Source organism: Grammomys surdaster, unplaced genomic scaffold, assembly GCF_004785775.1.
Source record: "Grammomys surdaster isolate TR1022 unplaced genomic scaffold, NIH_TR_1.0 126066, whole genome shotgun sequence".
Lineage (NCBI taxonomy): Eukaryota > Metazoa > Chordata > Mammalia > Rodentia > Muridae > Grammomys > Grammomys surdaster.
Window position 1 is genome coordinate 4,260,854 of NW_021620876.1, and position 11,939 is coordinate 4,272,792.

Genomic DNA, 11,939 nt, shown 5'->3' on the forward strand with positions numbered 1-11,939 from the left:
TTTTTCCTGATCAGCATTGCTCTCTTTCTGTCTCTGCCTTTTTTTTTAAATAGGGCAGTGCTTTATTTTCCTTTACACCTTAATAAGTACCTCTTGATGACTGCACATGAGGTAAGGCTGCTTGGTAGTTCAGAAAGGTCACAGCGATGGTGTTTTCCTGACAGCGTGTAGTCTTTCTAGTGAGTGGAATGACTTGTATGACATCACTGTCCAACCAGCAAGACTGCATTTATGCACCCATCGTTTTCAGGATTGTTGGTAACTTGGGCATACTTTCCACAGATAACCTTACCTCCTTGTGTCACAAGGCCCAGCTCACTCACATTCACTTCAATAACTGTACCTTTGGTGATCACACCCAGGGTTGTACATAATGGGGGTGATGGATTCTTTTTCACACTGAGTATAGGCAGGCAAAAAGTAGCCTTCAGCTCAGGGTGTGTGACACAGGGTTTTTTGAAACATAGACCCATTGGCTTAATGAACCTTTCATATTTAGCTTGTTTTCTTGTAAAACCATCACCAACAAAGCAGACTTTAGTAACCATTCTCTTCCATGCCTTCTTTTTTCTTTTTCCTGTTCGAATAACTTTCAATACTTCTGTTTCTCCTTGGGCATGAACTTTGGGTAGAGGAACCTCCCATTTTCCCGCCTTTTCTTTTCGTTTCTGCTTAATCATGTTGGAGAGTACTTTTGCTCTGGACTGCCCCTCTCTGTCCTGCATGTAGGCAGGCACTGCTCCTTGTGGAGTCTTCTCATCATCCTTCTGCTTGGTGTTTCTCTTTTCATGCATCTTAATAGTCATTTTCATTTGTATTTTCTCAGCATGGCGCTGTTTATGGTAGAGGTTAGCCTTCAGGCCAATCATTTTTTTTTTTTGCCTTCTTTGAACGTTCATGGTCCTTCCAACCTTCTTTCTTTCTCTTTTTCTCATGGTAGTCCAAACGATAGCCATATCGTTTGCAGTGCAATTCAATATAGTCATTTTGTGGCATGTTGACTGCCATGGAGCAGCCGTCCGCGAGCTCCCGGATTTTAAAAACCTCTTAATTTCTGGGTGTCACTCGCCCATGAGCCTGGTTCGGTCAACCTGTCTCTGCTTTTCTTCCTCACAGCTTATACCTTCAGTTGCTCTTATCCACAGGAATACAGGGCATCTACAGGGCTTTGGCTGACTGCGATACTTTGCCCATGATTTGATGTGTGTAAACATGTTTTCTCCCAGAAGTCTTAGGATTTAAGAATTACGTCTATTCCTAACAGGAACAGTACAGCTTTATAATTTCTATCCACCCCAAATGAGAGTGCAGTTCAGGAGATGCCCAGTTTGCCTAGCCACACTTACAGCCTAAGATGGAGTTGGTTCAAATTCATATCTGAGGACAAACTTTGTAGCTCTTCACTATGCCTTGTGACTTTTTTTTCTACAGCTGAAGCTAGGAGACTTCACACCTTGGCAACCTGATACATAAACACAACACCTTTCATTTATTTATCTCCAAGATCTCATATTAATATCATGATACAAAATACAACTTTAAGAGTCCCAAAGTCTTTAAAAATTCCAATACTTTAAAAGTTTGATGTGTCTATAGGCATTAGAAGTCATTAGAAGTTGGTTTAATATTATATCTATTTAGCAGTATAATGGCAGTAAGTTTCCCCCTAGGCCAATGACCTGTTTAACTAAAGGCCGTTGGACCAGTAATAGCACCAGTTATAGGTTTCATCTTGTGGACTGGGACTTACATCCGAGGAGAAAGTAGTTGATTTTCCATGACGTCATGCTGCTAGTGTACCGGTGGGCACGCCTCCTCAGGATGTAGTTCACACGATTGGCAGATGGGTAAGACTGATCTTTCCTCTTCCAGCCTCCTGTAGAGGACCTTCTAGCATCCGATAGGAATGAAGCTTCCAGGTTGATTTCTCCATGTTCTGTAACTAAGTATGTGGTGTCTATAGCAATAGGGTTTTACCACCAGGTCTTAGAGGTTGCCAGTAGCATTGGTAAAGACTTTTGTCTTCTTTTTTATTGGTTATTTTATTTGTTTACATTTCAAATGTTACCTCCTTTCCTGGCTTCCCCTTCACAAAACCCCTATCCCAGTCCTTCCTCCTCCCCTTTGTGACCTTTTTGAAAGAAAAGGAGAGGAGACCTTTCAGTTACTTCTAAGCAGATCTCTGAACAACCTGTTATGAATTAACTGCTGTGCTTAATAATTTCATCTTACATGTATTTCACACTAGGCCTATAAACTACCCCTTTTTTTCTTAGCTCCATCATCATTGAATTGGACTCTGGAATACATACAGAGGCCAGAGGATATAGCTCAGCTGGGAAAATACTCGTTTACTGTTGTAGTAATTATTTAAATCTTGGCCAGGAGTTTCTATCCCACCTTTGACTATTGAGCTCTTGGATAAAAAACACACTCACAGACTTTATGTTTATAATGAGCCTTAAACAACACAAGAGCTGGGCAGCTGCCTGCCCTCCATGCTGTTAAGAGTCTACTTGCCTGTTGATAACCCCGGATTATCACTTACTATTTACTATGTTTCATCTGGGCTACTCTTAACTCCAATTGGCCAGCTGTGATAGTTTGAATATGCTTGGCCCAGGGAGTGCCACTACTAGGTTGGAGTGGGTGTGGCCTTCTTGGAGGAAGTGTGTCACTGTAGGTGTGGGCTTTAAGACACTCATTCTAGATCACTAGAAGCCAGTCTTCTCATGTCTTCTGTTTGCCTTCAGAACAAGAAGTAGAACTCTCAGCTCCTCCTGCACCATGCCTGCCTGGACACTGTCATGCTCCCCACCTTGATGATAATGGATTAAACCTCTGAACCTGTAAGCCAGCCCCAATTAAATGTTGTCCTTATAAGAGTTGCCTTGGTCATGATGTCTGTTCACAGTAGTAAAACTCTAAGACACAAGCCCTCAGGGCTATGATCTTATGATTTACCTAACCCACAGCAGCTTCTCCTTCCTCCTCTCCTGTACCTTCTTTCCTAGTGGTCCTCTCTAATGCCCAGGAAACCTGAAGTCCACCTATCTCTCTTATGCCCAGCAGCTTTATTCACCAATCAAAAATTAGTTGGGAGCAGGGTCACAGGGGCTATTTGCAGACTCCAGGTCTTGGGGGCCCACACATAGCATTACAATAGTTAGGAAAAGACAAAACCTCAACAGATTACCATTCACAAAGCTCTGTATTGAGTCCTAGAATCACACATATCAGGAGAGGGTGATGCAAATGCTCTAATCCCAGCATTCTAGAGCTGGATGAAGGAGATGGCAAGTTCAAGATTCACTACACAGTGAGTTTGAGGTCAGCCTGAAATACATGAGTCCTTGTCTCAACAACAACAGCAAGAAAGCGGGAAGAGGAACTTGCTCAAACCTTTTTAAGGCATAGCTTATGAACCAACTTTAATATCCCTAGTCACATCATCTTTGGGATAAACTCATTGTGAAAACATGTTCTTCCACTTTGTAAAAGAATAGAAAGTCCTTAAAACAGAAAGCCTGCCTTTTAGAAGTTAAAACCCAAAGTGAACAGTGTGTTTTATAGATAGCTCTTTGCCCACAAGTTGATTTTTCTCTTGGATACATCCTTCTTCATCTTTTGGGAAAGCCCAAATACTGTCATGCCCCAGCATCATGACAAGGCCCAGAGTCTGCTCTACTGCAGCTTGCTTCCAGAGACACACAGAGCTGCTGGATAGAAGATTTTTTCTTCTTAGTGTATCACATGCATATCCACAGACCAATCTGAAGCCCTTGGGACTTGCTATCAATCTACGAAGAGACGATGCAATAAACTCTGAGGCTGTTGCCAAGGAGCTACCATTCCTAGGGAAAATGTTTGTACATGTACAGGAATGCATTGGAAGAAAATAACTTAATCATATAAATCTAAAACTTCGGGAGAAGGTAGAACAAGTGATGCTTTGGTTTGCATGCATTAACTCACACTGTGTGCAAAGCACAGAGAAGCCCTGTGCTGGTCCCTCCTGTGGCTCTTTCCTAAGTGGAGTCTCAGTGTCCATATACAAGAATTTTTAGTGTTAACCTTCTTCAGGCAATGCAGGGTCTACTCTATCTTTCTATTGGTCTTCCTGGAACAGCGCCACTTTGCTCAGCTTCAAGACTTAGTATTTCTCTTCTACCCAAAACCCACCAGACTTGCAGAAAGAGGCTTAAATTCTTAAGCAAAGCAGAAGACAGACCTAAGGATCCTTCAAACATGTGGAAAGCCAAGGTCTTATTAATTGGATCTTGGGAAAAACACCAAGGAGACCAGTCTATGTCTTATAACTTGGTAAATGGTAGGCAATTCATTTCATCATACTGACTTTATCCTGGTCATTGACTTCCAAGTCACAGAGCATCCTTGGTTGTCATAAAGGAGCAGTATCTTGGATGAAAATATGTCTTTTTCTTCCCTCCTGCCTTTCACCAACTGTAGATCTAAAAATTGTAGAACGAATTGACTGGGAATGAGACTCGTGGTTGAGTGATAGAGTGACAGAGTGTTTGCTTTGTGTCCACAAGACATGGTTTTGGTCTGTGGTACAACTGAAATGTACTACAAACAACCAGAGTGTGCAGACACACCAGCAGCATCTGCCCCTCAACACTAAGCAGAACACATTAATGCTTCCTCCTAGTAAGAGACCGCATGTATCTATCTTTACTCTGCATAGAAAGATGGAATGTTTGGGTCGTTTTAACCCACTTTCATACTTCCGTATCAAGGAACTTGGTCTTATTGGGGAAAGATGTTGACTAAGGGAGCCAGTTTTTCTTGGAGCTGTATAAAGCACTGAAGAGGGAAAAGTAACGGGGCGGGGGCGGGGGTAAGTGGGAGGTGGGAGAGTGGGGGAGTCGGGGAGTAGGGGAATGGGGAAGGAGGGAAGTGGGGGAGAGAGGGGTAGGTAAGTAGGTGAGTGGGGAAGTGGGAGATAGGGGGATAGGGGATTAGAAGAGCTGATGAAGGGAATGAAATACAACCTCTCACCATTCCCCATCTCCCCTTCTCTGGTTACTTATCATAGTTTAAATTACCACCTCTAAAAATATACATTAAAATCCTAACTCCTAGAACCCATGAATGTGATTTTATTTGGAAATAGAGTCTATGCAAGCATAACGAAGTCAAAGAAAGGTCATACTGGAGTTGAGTGAACCCTGATCCAGTATGATAGATTTTCTGGTAAGAGGAGAGATACGAGGCAGATGATGTGAAGACTCTTGGAAGACTGCAATGTGTTCTCCTTCAGAAGAAGAGCATGAGTGGGGTATGAGGGCAGCCAAACCAGAACAGGCCAGGCGAGTCCTCCCTGCAGGCTTCACAGTATTGTGATGCTGCAGGTACTTTTGGTCCTTTGGCCGCCAGGCCTGGGAGATGATACAACCCTGTTGTCTTAAGCTGCCTAGTTTGTGAGGCTATGGTAGGACTTTGCTAGCAAACTCCCCTTATCCTGTCCTCACTTCTCTCCCAACTCACAGAGGGCAGAGCCACCTGTCACATGCCTGCCAGACAACAGCTTTGCTGTGAGTCAGCACATCACGTTCTTCTCTCTGCTTTTGTAAATCTGCTCTCCTTGGAAGCATGGAACCCGTGGCTTTGGGTTCTTTTCTGATCTGTCAGAGAAAGTTGGACAGCATGTACTCCATTTTAAGGCCCTGCCCTCAAACATTGAGCCAAAGGTTGCTCAGTTTACAAGAAATAAGAGGAGAAATAAAAAAGACCAGACTTCATTTCTAAATCTTTTGTTTTGGTGAAGCCATGGAAAATGGACTTTTTGACTCAGGACAAGGTCCAGCCAGGGTGCTACAAGCCTGTGCATGTCCAGTGGCCTAGGTCTTCACTGCTTTTTGGTCAAAATTCCTCCAGTGGTATTGAGAGTTTGTTTTTAGGCCCCATCACCTTTATGTAGACGAAGAAAACAGAGTGGGGTGTAGGTGGTAATGTGACTCCACAATAAAGGGGGTTAAGAAGTGGTACCCACGTTGACTGTTCCAGAATACTCATGCTGGCATCTCTCTCCACTCTCTGATCCTCTTACACAGAGAATGTATTCCTATCTGTTGCCCTGGAAATGATAACAGTCATTGACACTCTCATTTATCAGCTGTTGTACACTGTCCGTCCTCATCATAGAGCCTCACGGTAACTGCAAAGGCACCCAGTCTTCGCTCTATAGATTAGATTTAGAGAGAGAACAGAATGTGCTGAAGCTTCTGAAGATGTGGGTAATTAAATCAACAAGCAAGGTCAGACAGGACCACTTCCCATTAGACCTCACCATTTGTCCATAAAGACAAATACATTTTTAGCTAGCCTTGAGCAACCAAATTCTCTGGTCGCCCACATTACCCTTGAGTTGAGATAGCCATCTTAGACTAGGGGCGTTCTCATAGCCATTCCCTATCGCCTCTGCATTTCTGTTGAGAACTTTGGCCATAAAAGATAAAGAAATGAAAGCTCTCCTAGGTCAAGCAGAAAGAACAATCTGTTTTGACTGTTCCATGGCTTTCTGAAGGCTGCACTTCATTAAGGTCCGATTTGCATTTTATTGAAAGCTTTTGCTATACCTACAGTGTCTTTGCCACGAAGCCTACCCAGGCATTTCTGAAGATCGACGGTGTTCAGAATTTATGGGGTTAGGACAGTAAAAATGATCAAAACCTCCTAAGGAGTCTGACAACATTTTGCTCTAGTGTCTAAGGACCTCTGGTTAGGGAGAAAACTTGGAATGCCCCAGAATTTCCTAATAGCATGTGATCGACAGTTTAGACTTTCGCATATGCATTGCTGAGCTGTGAGCCTGTTTAGCAACTAAGCATATGTGGGAATTGTAAATTTTAATCCCAGATAAAGGAGAGATTAAACCAAAGGGATTAGAGAAAAAGAGTTATTTCATTTTTTTTTCAGTGCTGCAAATTGAATTCATGACCTCACATTTTGCCTGGTGTTCTACCACTGAACTATTACTCCCCACTGGATTATTAAGTATCTACTTTACTGTATCTATTCATTTGTTTCTCCATTCATTCACTTACTTGCTCAGAAACAGGTTCTCTATGTAGTTGAGGATGACCTTGAACTTCTGATTCTCCTGCCTCCATATCCTGAGTGCTGGGATTACAGGTATGCACCACCACACACCTGCTTTATATGGTGTTAGGAATTGAACCCAGGGCTTTGAGTGTGTTATACAAGCACACTAGCAACTGAGCTACCTCCTCAGCTGTGTTACTTCATTTTAAGAGTGGGCATGTAAAGACTCTCATATGAAGCTGCTTATAGAGGCAACGGTGGCCAGTAGGTTTCTAACTCCCCTGAGGCTATAAACGAAGGTAATTGTGTACAATTTCAGATAGACATGACATGATACAGGACAACTTTTTTTTTTTAACAAAGAATAAGAGAATGTACACTTCTGTCTTCATGGATCCTTGGTCTGCTACAGTAGCATGAAGTAGGCATAGATAACATAGATCAAGCAGTAGCTGTGCTCCAGAAGAATTGACAACAGGTTTGGTAAGATGGCTTGACCTGTGAAGCCACCTGCCTCCAAGCCTGACAGCATGAGTTTGATCCCTAGGATTATGTGATGGATGGGAAGAACTGACTATTGCAAGTTGTCTTCTGAGATAACACATGCACACAATGCAGTCACACATGCATGCATGTATGTACACACACATGTGTGCACACCAAAATGCAAAAACAGTCATCAGGTTTAATTCACTTTGTGGCTATGGTTTTCTGATCACTGACTTAGAACGTTATGATAGTCAGTTTTCCAGCATGAGACAAAGCGCCAGATGCTGGACAATGTATAAAAAAAAAAAAAAGGTTATTTAGTTTTGGAGATTCAAGATCATGACACTGGCCTTGACTTAACTCTGATGAAGACCTTGTAGTGAATGATTTTACAGTGACAGGGGCCTGTGGATGTGTGATCAATACCTTGTTGAGATGTGAACAAAGACTGATGAGGAACCTCTCACTCTATATCACCATCTTCTCTTAAGAAGCTAACTGGGATCTCACAAAAACTAACTCAATTCCTTGAGGATATGGTCCTTAATGACATCCTACATAGGTCTATCTCTTAGGTAAAGAGCCTACGCACCACTTAGCACCAATACACTGATATCCAAGACTTCAAAAACAAACTCAAGTTGCAACCAAGCCGTAGAAAGCATCCAGGGCAAAATGTCATCTAAATAGTGGAATACTTTATTGATTGTACTAGCTGGTTTTGTGTGTCATTTGGCACAAGCTAGAGATATCAGAGAGGAAGGAGCCTCAGTTGAGGAAATGCCTCCCTGAGATCTAGCTGTAAGGCATTTTCTCAACTAGTGATGAGTGAGAGAGGGCCCACTATGGGCCTATGGTGGATGGTGCCATCCTTGGGCTGACGGTTCTGGGTTCTATAAGTAGGTAGGCCAATCAAACCATGAAGTAGCACACCTCCATGTCTTCTGCATCAGTTCTTGCCTCCAGTTTCCTGCCCTGTGTGAGTTCCTGTTCTGATTCCTTCAGTGATGAACAACAATGTGGAAGTATAAGCTGAATAAACCCTTTCCTCCTAACTTGCTTCTTGGTCGTGATATTTTGCCGCAACAATAGAAACCTCAACCAAAACACTGATATTCTATCATTAAGGTTTTTGAAAATCTAAATGAGTAGTTTAGATTCCTTGGGTTGTCTTATACACATCAATTCTCCATTTTGACTATTATTTCACTTTTGCATTAGAAATCTCTGAACCCCATAAACACTTCATAGTCCTTAAGGTAACTGGTGTCTTTGGCACACTGGATCTTACCCTTACCTGAGCATCAACCTTTCTTTTCTTCAGAACAGATTCAAATCCTAGGGATATATTTCTCTGCAGGTCTTGTCCTACTTCAAGAGTACATCAGAAAGCCATGAAGAGCCATGGGTACGGAGAGTGGGAGGATCTGAGTCTTATAATACTGATAGGATAAAATGAAAATTAATTGACCATTCAATTTCTTTCCCAGATAGCAAAAATCGCAATAGATTTTTTGCAACAAAGAATCCTTCCCAGTAGGGCTGAATTTCTATTCTCCTGCCTTCCTCTGTGCTCCATCTAATTACCATCCAGAAGGACTCATGAATAAGATGGCAGCCACAGTATTTGCACATGGTAGCTAAGAAACACTTTGCAATGTTGAATAGTTCTAGTGGTACTTAACTGTGTACATATGTAAAACTATGCATATGTATAGCTAGACACAACATGGCAAAAATTATGATACTGGTTATGAAATTATGATTCTTCACATTGGTAGTTAGATATTTATTTGGATATTAAATTGTGGATCTTTGGGCTAGAAGAATAGCAAAGTTGGTAAAGCACATACCTTGCCAAGAAAAGTACCTGAGTTCAGTTGCCAGTTGTCACATAACCGTGCTGGGCGTGGTGTCCTGGGCTTGTGGTCTCAGCTCTGAGGATGTGGAGACAGGAAGCACCCTAGGGCTCAGTCTACCTTAATTGGTCAGCTTCAGGCCAATGACAAGCTCTGTCTCAAGTGAGAATACTGCATGTCTGAGTATGACACTGGGGGTTGTCTTCTGGCTTTCACATCTGTGCATGCACCGTGCAAATGGACATGTAACCAGTGGCCAAAGTACCCACCAACAAACATGCATACACACGTGCATCAGATTAAGAAAGGAAAAGGTGTTAGCAACATATTATCAATGTATTTAATAAAGGGAGTTATGCTTTTCTGAAATTAGATTTTCATTTTGTAGACAGGTTTACTTATGATGTGTTGTTTATTAGATATTTCATAGCCTCTTAACTTTAATGGATATTTCCCAACATATTTCAGAAAGAAAAATATATACTTTTGGAAATGTGAAAAATTTATTATTATTTTGAATCAACATTTATTATTGTGAATATATGTTTTTGCAAACATACATTAAGATGTTGAGCTCATTAGCCAATTACCATTAAGTATGCATAAATGTGATTATAACAAAATAATTTATGTTTTTGTATATTAAAGATCATTTAGTCTTATGGAGACAGTAAATAATTTGTAAATCACATGTTTTCATTTTATCATTCATTCATTGTGGATAACCAGTCCTCTATAAGATAATCAAATGCATGCATTTTTGAAAATATTTACTATAAAGATGTATGTGAAAGGTATACACTGAACTATCTATCTCTGAATGGCAGCAGACGTCCATTTTGTCCAATCATGGAAGGACCTGCCTCGAACCATTATCTTTCATGTAAACAGGATGTTTTCATTCATGTATAGATGATTGAAAACTGCTTTTAGTTAAATCCTCTTGTTAAAAATTAGTTTTGAGCATAACCCCAATTGAAAAGCCCTTTCCCTGCAAATTTTTAACTCCCCAAATCCCTGGGAAAAAAAGTTCCATTAAAAAATCATTTTGTGCCAAATTCTTTTGGTGGCAAAAATGAACTGGTTTGACATAGGTTATTTATAGCGCCTCTGCGTATCATTTGTATTCACACGTTCGCTTACGGGTATTAATGAGTTTGACTGAGTGTCTGCTCCAGACCTTGCTTCGTGGGTATGTGAGGGAGTGCTCACACATGATGCTGCCTTTCTAAACTCTAAAACAGCATAGATCTGAAACATGTCTGGTCTAAAGTTTGCTTGCCTTAGCAAAGGAGAAAAACTGACATGTGTGGGGAACATGTTCAGCAAATTGCTTTAGAATAGAAACACAGCATAGATAGAGATCCATATTGCTTGTACTGCACATGACTTTTTAGCAATAGGAGACTGACAATCATGATAAGTTTTTAAGAGTATAAATTCTAAATCTACTCATTTTTAAAAACCTTATCTGACATTTCCCCCCCATAAAGCTGAGTTTGCAAAATAATTATAGTGAAGTGATACTGTTAATTAGCTGATTCTAGTTCACACTGATTTTCATTCAATTTACTCTCTGGAATTAGGTCACAGCCTGGTTCATGTTGTATCCTTAGCTCGTACTGAGAGTTGCAGGAGCTGAAAGAGAGACAAGGCTGTCTTCCCTTGTTGTTGCTTTGGGAATATTGGGCAAGGGAACCTTTTCAGATGTCTTTATGGAGTAACAGATGCATCTGCATTCAGGGAAGGAGAAGACTTTATCTTGTAATTAGCTGGAGGAGTTGAGAAGCCATTTCTGCAACCAGTCGAGGGCTAACTGAAATTTGTCCTATCCACAGGGAAAGCTATAGATGTAGAACGATCACCACAACTCTAGCCACAGATTGCTGTTTCCTGGGAAGCTTTTAATAAACACAAGTGCCCAAAGCCCAATCTGGGTCAACTAGTTCACTACTCCAGAGAGTTTGACTTAATCCCTTGGGAGTATTGTAACAAACTACCCTAGACCATGTCATTTATAAGTTTATGCTAACAATTCTAGAGTTGTTGAAGTCCAAGACTAAGTAGTAGATTTGGTAACTGGAGAAGCCTGGGTCTCTGCTTCAAAGTTGTTGCTTTCTACACACATCCTTTACACGGTAGGAAATTTCATTCATCACATTCATGAGAACAGAGCCTTATGATCTTATCACATGCCTCCTTCCAAAGACCCTGACTCTTGACTCCATTGCATTGGGATTGGTATTGAGTGTGTAGATTTTTGGATGACTCAAATTTCATACCATAACAAGGTTCTGATATACAAAGCAGAATGGTAACCCCTGACCATTGGTCATTGGTTCGCAAACTGTGGTCTCAAACACAATGGTAAGCACCTGGTAACTTGGAGGTAATTTAATCTCCCGGGAATAAGATGATTGGGAAAATGGCGGCAATGATCTTGGAAGAATTAAAATCTCAAATTTTTCCTGAATTTCAGTCCTAAATTCGCTGTTCTTATTTAAAATGAAAACAATCTCCCCC

At 41.2% G+C, this 11,939-nt stretch overlaps 1 pseudogene; it reads right to left on the bottom strand.

Annotated features, from left to right (window-relative positions):
• Positions 1-203: 203 nt before the first annotated feature.
• On the bottom strand, positions 204-996 carry LOC114610972 (annotated as a pseudogene).
• Positions 997-11,939: the final 10,943 nt, after the last annotated feature.